Source organism: Symsagittifera roscoffensis, chromosome 3, assembly GCF_963678635.1.
Source record: "Symsagittifera roscoffensis chromosome 3, txSymRosc1.1, whole genome shotgun sequence".
NCBI lineage: Eukaryota > Metazoa > Xenacoelomorpha > Acoela > Convolutidae > Symsagittifera > Symsagittifera roscoffensis.
This window is the reverse complement of record NC_087064.1, coordinates 41541940-41556904: the sequence shown is the minus strand read 5'-3', so window position 1 is coordinate 41556904 and position 14965 is coordinate 41541940. Positions and strand designations below refer to the sequence as shown.

Below are 14965 nucleotides of genomic sequence, written 5' to 3'. Positions count from 1 at the left end.
AATAATACTCAACAAAAAAGAATAAAACAACACTCGCTTAAAAAAGACTTTTTTCCATTCATTGAACAAGAAAATTTAACCGATAAAATAAATTTATCAGGACCGCAAGCAAACGATTCAAAATACACAATAAATCAATTTTTTGACATCCATGACCCACTTGACACAATTCCCCTATCAAAAATAGAAATTGACAATATGTTTCTCTCCCCAACAGATAAAGTTACACTTGACTTTTTAAACAATATCAAAATCTCGACCCAGTAATTAGACAACTAAAATCATGGCACAAATACAAAACTAAGCCCGTAAAAGCAGATACCACAATTTTAGGAAATAAAACACTCCTCCGATATTTCCGAAAATTTAATAACACAACAATTAACGAAAATACAGATCTTTTAGAATATCAATTAAATGATTCTAAAGTTCCCTATCTTCCTTTAAGTATGATATTAATAGCTTTTAACATCTCACATACACAAAATACTAAAAGACACTCCGGATCAGAAAAAACATACTCGAACTTACCACAAATTTTTTATTTCCCAAATGCACCAATTTGGATAAAAATATTATGCAATGATTGTATAATATGTCAATTGAACAAATCTTATCCAAATCAAAAACAATCAAAAACAAATAGCACAAAAACAAGATTTTAAAGGACAAAGTTTATATTTTAACCATCGCATTTCATTCGATACACAAGGACCAATTTCACCATCTTCTGAAGGAAACTCCTACATTATGGTCATTATGGTCACACGTTATCTAGCACTCAACCCAGTACCACATTGTAATGCTTATTATGCTTACTCGACGCTTTATGAACATTGGATAGCTAAATTTGGATTACCCGAAATCTTAATTACAGACAACGGTACAGAATTCATAAATAATGAAATCATCACACTATGCCACTTATATAACATCAATAATAAACCACGTACATCTCATGCACCTTGGACAAACGGTTTAGTCGAAGGTATGAACCGTTCACTACAAGAATATCTCCGATGTATCATTAATTGAAATGATACAAAATACACAGAATGGTCAGCAGATGTAAAATTATTTCCCTTAGCATACAATTCACAAATCACGACAACTTTAGAAATGTCACCATACGAAATGGTTTTTAATCAAAAGCCACGTAAACCAATTATGTTTACAGCAAATTCCCATAAAATGCACAAGGTTATTGCCAACCAAATAAAGACTCAATTGTTATAACCTACCTTTACACACACATGATGAAGATCATTTTCATCACCCACAAATTCTTAAATTAGCCTCCGGCACACACACCGAATGGATTTTAAATAGAGATAAAAAACACAATGATATTTACCAAAAAGTAACAAAGAAATTGTTACAAAGGCAAAACATTAACGATCAAATTTATTCACGCTTTACACCAGCCACAGATTTAAAAATTGTAACAGTCGTCTTAATAACTAACTTTAATACGCAAAAAGGAATCTCTGAGAAATTACAACCCCTTCGAAAAGGACCATACCAAATAATTGCCAAACCCACTGACGTAACGTATAAGCTTACTGATCCAACTAAAAAAGAAATTGTTCAACATCGTAACAATCTATTGCCCTACTACCTAAAAGAATACGCACTACGCGAATTAACTCAATTATATTCTTTCACAGGTTTAAAAGTTATTCAAAATCATCCACATACAGAAAAAGAAATAGATGAACAACACAGCGTTCATCATGAAAATCAAAATCAAACACAAATCAAAGCTAAAAACAATCATAAAATACCAGACCCAAAAATACCTCAAAAAGAAAGAAAGAACAGGAAAATGATTTTAAAAATTTTACCATAAGAACAAGTAGAAAAATCAGAACATAGAGAATTATCACGACTTAGAAATCAACCACGTAAAAACTACAAAACATTCATCCCACAAACTAAAATATTAAAGAAAGTTGAATTTCAAAAACAACTTTGATTTTAAAATATAATTTTTGCACCTCTGGATCATTTTGAACTTTCATTTCTCAAGATAACATGCTGACAAATACGCAACAATCCTAGTTCAGATTCAGCCAATAGGATTCACTTAAATCCGTCACCTTCTATATCTCTAACACCAACCTATTAGCCGAAAGATATTAAACTCCAGGCATATATATAACTATAACTTTACAACCTCCAGGTCAAAAATAAGCAACTCGCTAAAACTTGACAACTAAAATAAATACCATCATATTATTACAACCCTCCCCTATCTAATAACGCAAAGATCAACAATATTTTCCCAACTCAGACCTCAAAAACCCTCCAACCAAAAATGGCAAATTAGCCTAAAGTAAAAAAGGACCATAATAATTTGGTCGTAAGTACAAATATTTCAAAAATACCCCAGATCACCCGACAAATAAAAATAAAGCAAAGAAGACCTCCTGAACACCATAAAATTAGCCCCCAACAATTTTTCACAAAACTCAACCCACTTGTCGAAAAATCCATAAATAACTCGACCACTCTTGAATCTCGCCTCAAACAACAAAAAATATTCGACGAAGAAATCATTTCTTAAATGCTCTTCTCTCGATCAGTCAATATCTTAAAAAATACAATCTTAGATTTTTTAAAAAAATTTTTCATACTATTCAAACTTTTGTTCATATTTTTATTCGATACTTTTGAAGCTTTTAGAATCATTTTAATAATTTTTTGCAACATTTTTTAAATTTTCTACTCCCTATTTGAAATATATCTTCAACTTTCCCAAATCATTGATCATATTCACATGTACGATAATTCAAAGTCTATTTAAATGATACGAACAATTTTTAGTAGAACAGATATTTTTTTACTATTTGTAATTTTCATCATGTTTTTATCATCCCTAATATTGACAATGTGCAAATGTGTAGAAAAGGCAATAGTCACATTCGCCTTAGCAACAATCCTTTTAATTCTTTTCATCGAAGAATACTACAATAAACATAAATCTTCCCACTAGAAAAAATCGATCGAACCCTTTTCAAAAATTGCTAACCAACAATCACAAAATCAATCTTCACCGACATCAGCCCAAGAAAACCCAGCAATACCCACAACTACCCAAACCCCCCAAATATCCACACGAATTTCTTTTCAAGATAACCCATACACTTTTGAAGAACGACACGCTCGCTTATCTGAACCATTAGAACCAGTTCAACGACAGGCACCCCTAAGTGAACCAACATATAATTTGTACCCCACATTACCACTTAAACAGAATAAGAAACATTAGTCAAAATCAAAATACAGTCGAAATAAATAGACAAATTATACATCCACGAAGAAATAGAAGTTTTCAAACCCCTTTTGATCAAAATCACAATACAGTTGAAATAAATAGACAAATTATACATCCACGAAGAAATAGAAGTTTTCAAACCCCTTTTGAGTTCATTTTGATATACCCCAGTCACCAACACCAACTACTTCAGAAATTTCAAGTAGTACATTGCCAGAAACTCCCACACTACTTTCACAACATAGCACCTCAAATATACCCTCAGATTACTTAGGTTCAATACCAACATCTGAACAAATACGTGAAAATCCCTTTAACCCCCCAATCCCACCGCACGACTACCATATTGGGCAACACACTCATATACTTAAAGTGAACCAAACTTAATGAATGATCCAATAGATGTTTCTACGGATACAACACTATCATCACTAACAGAAACATTATCACTACCGTCAACACCATCATTAAGTAAAATTTCACCGACGCTTTTCCCTTTAAATTTTCCAAATAACCTCGACGCTAGATATCGAGAACAATCATCAACAAATATCCCTTTACGACTAGATTGGAATACATTCGTAGCAGCCCCACCATTATTTGGACAACATCAAGATAGTAACCGACTCCACAGTTGGGCACTCAACAGACTACAATATAGACAAGATGTCCACGAAGATATTCGTGAACACAATATTCAAACACTTCAACAAAATAGTCTCCAATTAAAATTTGAAATCACGATCAAACTTAACAATATTGTTCAACATCCCTACCCATAAAGCCCACCAAATATAACAGCTCAATCGCTACCACCACCATTTATAACTACTGAAGTAATATATAAATACGATAGATATACAAAAAACACAATTGGTTACATCACATTTTATAACCCATACTCAGGATTATCATACACATGTATATTCTAAAAACATTAACATTTCAACGCATCTTTTTTCTAATATTTTCCGACCAAAACGCAAATCCTTCTCGCACAGGACCCCAGGATTTATTAGTAACACACTATGATTGTGAAGAAAACGAACAAAAAACACTACACAAATATGCAAAAAATCAAGTATCACAATGCGAAACAGAACCACAAGCTATAGAAACTACAAATGTAATAGCAACATTGTATTCAAAAGCCCGAGCAACAACAGTCACAGGATATAAATTTACAGCAACATTTTCCGAAAAGAAAGTTCACTGTTCACAAGTTTCCAATGGAAATAAGAACCGACTTGATCACGAATCATTTTATCAAAGTAATATAGAACGACTTTTACATCTAAATTCCGATGATTGTAAAAACGAACTACTAAGACTAAACATCACAAAAAATAAAAACACAGACAGAAAAATAGTAAATTTTCAAGTCTTTGCCGATTCTGTACATCAAGCAGAACTTGAACGATATCAAGGACATATAAAATTAGACGAAAAATACCCATACAACGGCCCACACGGAAGATTAACTTATGACATACACGATAAACACTGGATACCACACATTGGAATAAATGACCCCTCAAACTGCAAAGCAGACTCAAAAAATAAAGGATATCAAGAAATAATGTTTTTCGATTGGAAAATACAACTCGAAAAAGTACAATTCACACGAGATTTATCTGATAACACAATGATCTATCAAGGAATTAGATTACCTTGCAAAAATGATCAAGGTTATTGTGACCCTACAACAAGGACCCAAGCAACAATTGTTTGGTTTCCCGAAGATACATGCACAACATTCCAAGTAGCAAAAATACACGCTCGAATGATAAAATTTCATGAAAAATATTTTGTAGAATCAATTCCATACGAACAAGTAAACCCATCCCGAAAACAAAGTAATGATTTTAGAAATATTCATGATATATAAAATAAATTAACACGTTTCCAAATCTATCAAGAACAGAATTTGCATGTAAATACAGGAATCTGTCTAACACAAGTATAAGACACAATACTCTGAAATACTTGTCGAATACGAAAAAGGTTTCGACATGACCACTGGAAAAATAAAATTTTACCCTTATGCCGTAAGTCATCCTTTAAATGAAGGATCATCATACATCCCAGTTAACTTTCAAAAAAGCACAGGTCAACCTGGTGGAAAACTAAAACCACATGACAGTAAAAGCACACGTTTACAAGAACTACCACTAATGAATAGCACCTATTTTGGTAATATTCATTACGATATCCACTTAGATATGAAGTTAGACTACACAATTAGTCGAATTTTTTAAGAAATGTCACTCTCCGAATTAGAGACACTTCATCAACTATGCGAATTGGAAAGAACACAAATCCTACAATCATTCGCACTAGCGGTACTAAAAATACCTTAGGCAACATACTTATTATCAGGAAAAAGATCAAATTTTCTAGATTACGAAGAAAGTATTTTATGGTTTTATACTTGCACCAAAAAAGTATCACCACTATATGTTTTTGAAGACAAACGTTGTTATAAAAGAATCCCTATATTCTATAAAAACAAAATACATTTTTTCGACATTTTTTCAAGACGAACATATTTTTGGGATACCGCAGTCCCATGTGGATCAGAAAATAGCCACAATGTAGTACAGTTAAAACCTGATGAAGATAAATACTATCTCCTTACACCATACCCTACACTAATGCAATCACTCAAAAAATTTTCACCCGAAAGCATCAGAGCTATTGCTCGTAATCCAAATATTGATTTACAATCAATTGGAATATATTCTAAATCAGATATCCAACATCACATTAGAACACAACAATTTCAGGAATTATTAACACAAATGGACACAATACAGACTAACACAAATTAACACAAAAAGACAATCAATTGACCAGAATTAAGAAAACTTGCCGAAACCGCAGGATTCGCAGACATTTATACACAAGATTATAGCGGATATTTTAAAGACATTAAAGACTACATATATTTAAACGGTGAAAAATACAGACCACAAGATATTTCACCTATAGGTATTTTCAGTTTTGTCACCTTAAAGAGCGAAATTCTAGCTTTTCTAGGATGGCCCTATTACATCTTAGAAAAATTAACTATCTGATACGCCATGTTTAATTTTATAGGTTTTCTTTTCTCACTCTTAGAAGGAATCTATAACACATGCGCTATACACACACAAGTAAACCGACAGGCAAGCGTAGCACGTATACTATTTGCAGGATTTTTTGGAATTTTTTCAGCATCAATAAACAAAATACTTCCAGATGCACAAATAAAAGAATATAACACAAAAATATCCACAAGACAAAACACTTACGACGAAGAACACAATAACGTAGAAATAACACCTACCGCACCACAGTTGCCACCCCTACCACAAAATCATCCATTATCATTAGTTCCCCGAAATTTCCGAAACCCAGGAATCACAAATAATCCAAATTCCAGACCAAATACAACACAAAGTCCCATCCAACATATAATGACACATCATTCACAAAATGATAATACATACGAACAAATTATAGAACAACCCCACACCACCACTTTTCAGTCTCAAAGTAATCATTTTTTTAGCCCACGATGAGCCGACAACTTGGATCCCTCCATCGCTCAAATTCCCACCCAGCCAAACTCCAAACTCAAATTCCAATAATTCCACTTTTGCTTTCCCACCACCCGATTTTCCGATTATTAATATATCATCAAGCACGAATTCTGATACTAACTCAGATATTTCAGTTTTATATTCTATCTCACAATTTAATAACTCTAATGTAGAAACCCCCGACGAATTTGCAGACTCCGAACCATCTCCCTCTAATTATACCCAGACCAACTCCTTAGTTTTTTCAAAACCCCTTTTCAACCAATCCCATCTAATCATCACTGCCATCAAATTCCACTCCTGCTTATGCTTCCCAAGTGACCCCAACCTATTCTCCACTTCATTCCGACAGATCATATAATAATTTCCCAGATACCCCCCAAATTTCCCAGGAGCTCGATAATTTTATAACTTTACAACAACAATTAATACACCCCAACACCCTTACAATACATCAACTATCATCCACAATAACATCCTCAAATCCACCTACTCCCACACCCTCCTCAGCTTACACTCCATCATTAGCACAATCATCCACATCCACCGAAACACCTACTAGCACTCACAGAGCTTTTCGCACTTTTAAACGAAAATTTCCAAATCACCCATTCCCAACCAACACCCGGAACAGCCCGCGAATATCTTAATCACCCGCAACACACCAACTTGAAAAATTTTCTTGAAATCACCTTATCCTCATTTCCGCATTATGCATTAAACACACCTAACGATACTAATGACACACGCAATTTTGTAGATGAACATGTTTTAATGCCAACACTTCATTGGACAGCTTATTATATTTTTACTAACTCCCTTTGCCTACCACTAGCAAATACTCATGACAGCATGAAAAGAATAAAAACATGTTATATAGACTCACCACAACACTAACACCTCGACAATTTACTTACGTGGGATATAAAAAGTTACTAAAACATTCACTGCACCCCGAGCTAACGAATTTGCAATAGAATACTACGATCATATTATCATCCGCCCTAATCAAGAGCAATTTTTAGATGAAGACCGCTTCGCAAACCCGCAACTAACAGAAAAATTTTTCATCAAAACTTCATACGTATTCACACTTAATATTTTTGATAGAAAGAATGACCACATAATTTCAGAATCACTAGCTGATATTCAAGCATACGAGAGCTTCTATGATAAATTTCAGTTTTTTTCACTAACCTTTCACTTTCTTTCACCACAGGAACGCGATTTGCACTGTTCCCACGATATTATGCTACGCACTAATCAAACGCACACTTATACACATTATCGTTTTATACAAAATCATTTTGATTTACACACTCCATTAAGACAACCTCACCATCGTTTCCAGTTTCTCAACTCAAAATACACGTCACCATTTTTTCTTAATTTTACATATTGCATCAAAGATACTAATCTCCACGGCATCCTCCGCAACTATGACCCAGTTACCCAAATGTATATATTCTGTCCCATCACGAAGGCCTTCAATGCCGACGAATCCAGACCCTGCCTTATCCCGCATGAATTTATCCAGCCTATTGAAATACCCATATTAGAATTCATTCACAATGCTAAATATAATCACAAAATATATAACCTCATTCAAAACGCACCTTACGAGTTTGCAGTCGGCAACGAAGAACTAAACACCATTAAAGCACTTCAATTGCTTTCGCCACTGCTACAAACTAAAAACAAAATACGCATACTAGCCAAATTACTAACAACATCAGATATGATTCAAGACATCTTCCCTCACGGTTTTTTCCCCAGAAGATTAGGGTAAGTATAATTTGAAATACTCTTAACTAATAAATTTAAATTAGTACTAACCATTTTCTATCAATGTGTGATTTATATTTCTGGTCTTCACACCACGATCATCTACAAAATAGAAAAGAAAAATAAAAATACAAATTTGTTAAATTATCTTAAAATTCGTTAATTTCTTGCACTAAGTATTGTAGTAAAATTCATACCAAATTTAGTAATTTCATTTATAAATTACTTCCCCAAGAAGCAGTAAAATTAAAATACGATGAACATTTATAATTTTTAACTTCCCCAAAAGCAGTAAGATTCAATTTCTATGCAATAAATTGATAAAATGAGAAAGCAGTACTAACCTTTTTAATATTTTCATTCACTCGCACAAGAATTCTATCCAAACTTGCACAGCTCGCCCACGAAGAATTGATTAAATGATGATTTTAAGTTTCAAGCTTTCACTATCAACAACTCTAACACAAGATAACAAGTTTCAAACTTTCCTTTAACCCGGTTGGAAAGGAATTAAATACTAAAACAAACTAACCAACGCAGCTTACTAAACACCTCAAAACATAAAATAACAGCATGACTAAAAAAAGAAAACCAACTGTACCCAAACCGGATTAACCCAGTTTAAAACTGGATAATTTATTCTTTTGAAGACTATTATAAAGTCTAAGAAAAAAATAATAAAACACAAAAAAGTCGCAAGACAAACCCATACCAAAAACAATTTGATTTTTGAAAAAAGGACACAACCAAAGTAACATAAGAAAGACCAACATAAACCCAACATAAAACGTTATCACATAACAGGACCTCTCAAAGAAACAGCATGAAATCATACTCCCACTCCTGGCCTAACCCACCAGAGAGACGTCCTGAGCACGCTCTATAGCCGACCTAACCCACTGCGTTACATCCACGCTTTGTGAACACACTCCTATATTTAATAAGAGGTACTCAAGGTTGAGTAACTCTTCAAAATAACCGAACTAAAACAAAACGCTTTTGTGAAAACGACTAACTAAATTCATAATTAAAAAACCGAATTAACATAATTTTATAAAATATAAATCATACTTTGCAGTATATAGATCACAACAACAAAGACGAACATCCCAAGACTAGATGATCCCATCACACTCGAACAAAAGAATGGCTAAACACAACCGACATGCCGTCCACAATCACAACTCAAAGGATTTAGAGTACGACTTGACTTCGCAGAAAAGGACTTCATTGATTTAAAACAATGACCACCTCGATGTTCAAGTATACGTACAGATCCGAGTTACGAGGCATCCCTTCCACACACGATCTCCACGCCATTCCCAGACGAGGTTGCACACAAAACAAGTTCTCTACATAATACAGAAAAACCTGTCATAGCAAACCATTTTGAAATCGGGTTGATTTCATTGGGGATCACAGTCGTTGTCAAATGATGACGTAACAATTTCCTATCCAAGAGGAACCGGACAAGAAAATGATGTTCGCCAAATACCAACGTTCATCATCCATCCTTCAAATTGCAGAGAAGAAAGGTAGTTCTAAAAACTCTGTAAACCCCGGATGGGTGGAACCTGATCTAAACTACATTTGATTAATGGATAAATTAGATATTTTACCACTGTAAAATATTTAATCTTAACCAATCATAATCCATCTAACTAACAACCCACTTATTTGTAAGTGCTGAAACTACTTGTAATTTCAGCACCAGAGAGATTTGAATTTAACTTAGAAATTACTTGCCTCTCCAAGAGAACTTCAGTAGTTGCAATAAGCCAGTATAATCTGGATCTATTGAGCCTAGCAGAGACTAGTTAAACACCCTGAGACTAGTAGATATAAGAGTAAGTTTAGGATCGGTATTAGACTAAGAAGTTGCACGAATCTATCCGGCCGAAAATAAGATAGCGTGACGAGCAGACGGTGTACCCTATCCAAAATTACTCTATGAGTTAACCACATCGGTCCTAACTCATTTACCACTGAGTTTCAATTTATCTGACTTGTGATAGCAGCAATAAATTTTGCTACAAAAACATAGCATTTCTGTACATCTAATTTCTTATTTGAAAAATCTCGGCTCCTGCTTGTCATGCCTTCTGCCGATGCTGCAACACGATCGAGAAAATAAATTAGATTTTGCAACTGCCTTGAAAGTGTCTATGCAATCACTTTTCCTCACTTTACACCATGTGGCTCTCTTGTCTGGCTGGATACAATCATACAAAATTAGTTCAACAAGTGCTAAGTAAAGTGAGTCTGTGTCCACCTCCAACTCTCCAAAGTTTTTTTTACATCACAACTTGTAGTACAGCAAGTAGTACAGCAAGAAATTGTAGTACATCTCCAACAATCTCAGCTTTGCATACCGTAAAATGAAAAAAATCCAACTATGATGCGTTCTCTGTGTTAAATGGTTGATTTCAACAATTCCACCTCATAAAAGTTTTTATCAACTGTAATCAAACTTGTGAATAAGGGTTCATTGATTGCCTTATGGGTCTTTTCATCTCTGAGATACTTCGTGGTTGTATGCATGGATCTATCCATGATCTGATATCCATAGGAGGTTTTTGCAAAAAGTTTCATTGTTTCTGCTGCAACTTCTAATCAAGGATTTCCATCTCCTTCTCTTCTATCTTCAATCACTGATTGAACGAAATTTTTCAAAAACATTATGAGGAGAAAACTGCACACTGAGGAGAGTACTTAATTTGGCGGACTGCAAGACAATTTCCAGAAAAAAAAAATTGAATAGAGGGCTTATAAATGTTCCATTTTCTAGCTTAAAGCTAGTTATCAGCATTCTCTGAAGATGTTTTACCATATCGTTCTCAATTGCATAGTTTTTCATTTAATCTCCCTCCAATATCGTTTCTCCCAAGATAGGGTATAGGTTTCCTAAAGTATTGGGATAGGGAATAGGTTTCTCAATATACTAAACTAGGGAATAGAATTGGTAGGGTTTCAATGTGATGGTAAGAAAAGCGTTCTTTTGTGTGAAATTGTCTGTTCTTTTTTCGCAAAAATCTTGGCGTAGGTTATTTAATTGGTAAACATCTTTGGTGTACTACATGAAGATTGTGGAACGAAAGCCTTTCACTTAGGTTTTTGGCTCATGGTAAGTTAATGGTAAGAGTTTTTGGGTAAAAATTGAGACTTTCAAATAAAAATAATGAGAGATTTTCTGAAAACTCTGAAACACGATAAGATTTGATATAATTTGATCTATTAATCACTCTATTAATTGATATTCTTTTGAAATAGTGCTCTATCTACCTGGAACTACGCTTAAGCCTACTGAAACTTGAAAAAAATTAGATTTTTTGAGAAAAAAAAAACAAAAACTAAAAAAATATATATAAATCACTGCATCGTATTTTAAGTTTACCGCAATTTTTTACGAGCAAAACCAATAAAAAATTGCATCGTAAACAACTTAAATTCATTGCATCACTTCTTATAGTTTCGTTACATTGAATCAGTTCTCATAAGTTTAATTGTTTTGATTGAATTCCATCATCTCAAACTTGTCTTTTTGGATACTAATAACCAAGTCCTTTCTTTGTCTGTTCATATGTAGCAATCATTTGATTTACAGTTCTGAAAACTCTGTTGACTGCCTTTACCACTGATTTTTAATTTATCTGACTTCTGATAGCAGCAATAAGGTTTGCTACAAAAACATAGCATTTTTTACATCTAATTTCTTATTTGAAAATCCCTGCTCCTGCTTGTCATGCTTTTTGCAGATGCTGCAACACGATCATAAAAAAAACTTTGCAACTGCCTTTTCCCCACTTTTCCCCATGCAGCTCTTTTATCTGGTTGGATCCAATGATATAAAATTTCTTCAACAAGTGCTAATTAAAGTGAGTCTGTGTCTATCTTCAACTCTCCAATTTTTTTACTTCCCAGAACTTGTAGTACAGCAAGTAGTACAGCAAGAAATTGTAGTACACCTCCAGCAGTCTCAGCTTTGCATACCGCAGTTTGAAAAAAATCCAACTATGATGGATTCTCTGTTTTCAATGGTTGATTTCAACAAATCCACCTCATAAAAGTCTCTATCAACTGTATTCAAACTTTTCAATAAGGGTTCATTTCAAAAAATATATGTATATTACTGCATCGTATTTCAAGTTTACCTCATTTTTATACAAGCAGAACCAACAAAATACTGCATCGTACATAAGTTAACTTCATTGCATCACTTCTGATAGTTTTATTACATTGCCTCAGTTCTCATAAGTTAAATTGTTTTGATTGAAATCCATCATCTCAAACTTGTCTTTTTGGATATAAATAACTAAGTCCTTTCTTTGTCTGTTCATATGCAGCAACCATTTGATTTACAGTTCTGAAACTTCTGTTAGTAGGTGTGAGGTTGATTGACTCATCGCGTATTCTCCTGTTTTTTGACATGATTTCATCTCCTGAATTTTTGGAACTCCTTTGTTCAGACCTTTACCACTGAGTTTCAATTTATCTGACTTGTGATAGCGGCAATAAATTTTGCTACAAAAATATAGCATTTCTGTACATCTAAATTCTTATTTGAAAAATCCGGGCTCTTCCTTGTCATGCTTTTTCCAGATGCTGCAACACGATCGAGAAAATAAATTAGATTTTGAAACTGCCAAATCAGCAACATTTTCCGAAAAGAAAGTACACTGTTCACAAGTTTCCAATGGAAATAAGAACCGACTTGATCACGAATCATTTTATCAAAGTAATATAGAACGACTTTTACATCTAAATTCCGATGATTGTAAAAACGAACTACTAAGACTATACATCACAAAAAATAAAAACACAGACAGAAAAATAGTAAATTTTCAAGTCTTTGCCGATTCTGTACATCAAGCAGAACTTGAACGATATCAAGGACATATAAAATTAGACGAAAAATACCCATACAACGGCCCACACGGAAGATTAACTTATGACATACACGATAAACACTGGATACCACACATTGGAATAAATGACCCCTCAAACTGCAAAGCAGACTCAAAAAATAAAGGATATCAAGAAATAATGTTTTTCGATTGGAAAATACAACTCGAAAAAGTACAATTCACACGAGATTTATCTGATAACACAATGATCTATCAAGGAATTAGATTACCTTGCAAAAATGATCAAGGTTATTGTGACCCTACAACAAGGACCCAAGCAACAATTGTTTGGTTTCCCGAAGATACATGCACAACATTCCAAGTAGCAAAAATACACGCTCGAATGATAAAATTTCATGAAAAATATTTTATAGAATCAATTCCATACGAACAAGTAAACCCATCCCGAAAACAAAGTAATGATTTTAGAAATATTCATGATATATAAAATAAATTAACACGTTTCCAAATCTATCAAGAACAGAATTTGCATGTAAATACAGGAATCTGTCTAACACAAGTATAAGACACAATACTCTGAAATACTTGTCGAATACGAAAAAGGTTTCGACATGACCACTGGAAAAATAAAATTTTACCCTTATGCCGTAAGTCATCCTTTAAATGAAGGATCATCATACATCCCAGTTAACTTTCAAAAAAGCACAGGTCAACCTGGTGGAAAACTAAAACCACATGACAGTAAAAGCACACGTTTACAAGAACTACCACTAATGAATAGCACCTATTTTGGTAATATTCATTACGATATCCACTTAGATATGAAGTTAGACTACACAATTAGTCGAATTTTTTTAAGAAATGTCACTCTCCGAATTAGAGACACTTCATCAACTATGCGAATTGGAAAGAACACAAATCCTACAATCATTCGCACTAGCGGTACTAAAAATACCTTAGGCAACATACTTATTATCAGGAAAAAGATCAAATTTTCTAGATTACGAAGAAAGTATTTTATGGTTTTATACTTGCACTAAAAAAGTATCACCACTATATGTTTTTGAAGACAAACGTTGTTATAAAAGAATCCCTATATTCTATAAAAACAAAATACATTTTTTCGACATTTTTTCAAGACGAACATATTTTTGGGATACCGCAGTCCCATGTGGATCAGAAAATAGCCACAATGTAGTACAGTTAAAACCTGATGAAGATAAATACTATCTCCTTACACCATACCCTACACTAATGCAATCACTCAAAAAATTTTCACCCGAAAGCATCAGAGCTATTGCTCGTAATCCAAATATTGATTTACAATCAATTGGAATATATTCTAAATCAGATATCCAACATCACATTAGAACACAACAATTTCAGGAATTATTAACACAAATGGACACAATACAGACTAACACAAATTAACACAAAAAGACAATCAATTGACC

At 33.6% G+C, this 14965-nt stretch overlaps 1 protein-coding gene across 1 annotated transcript in view; it reads right to left on the bottom strand.

The window, feature by feature from the left end:
• Nucleotides 1-9591, bottom strand: part of LOC134841621 (nuclear protein MDM1-like) — a 130977-nt gene extending 121386 nt beyond the window's left edge. The window contains exon 1 of the mRNA XM_063857648.1: nucleotides 9582-9591. The gene's annotated coding sequence lies outside the window, so the exon portion shown is untranslated. The remainder of the gene's footprint in view (nucleotides 1-9581) is intronic.
• Nucleotides 9592-14965: the final 5374 nt, after the last annotated feature.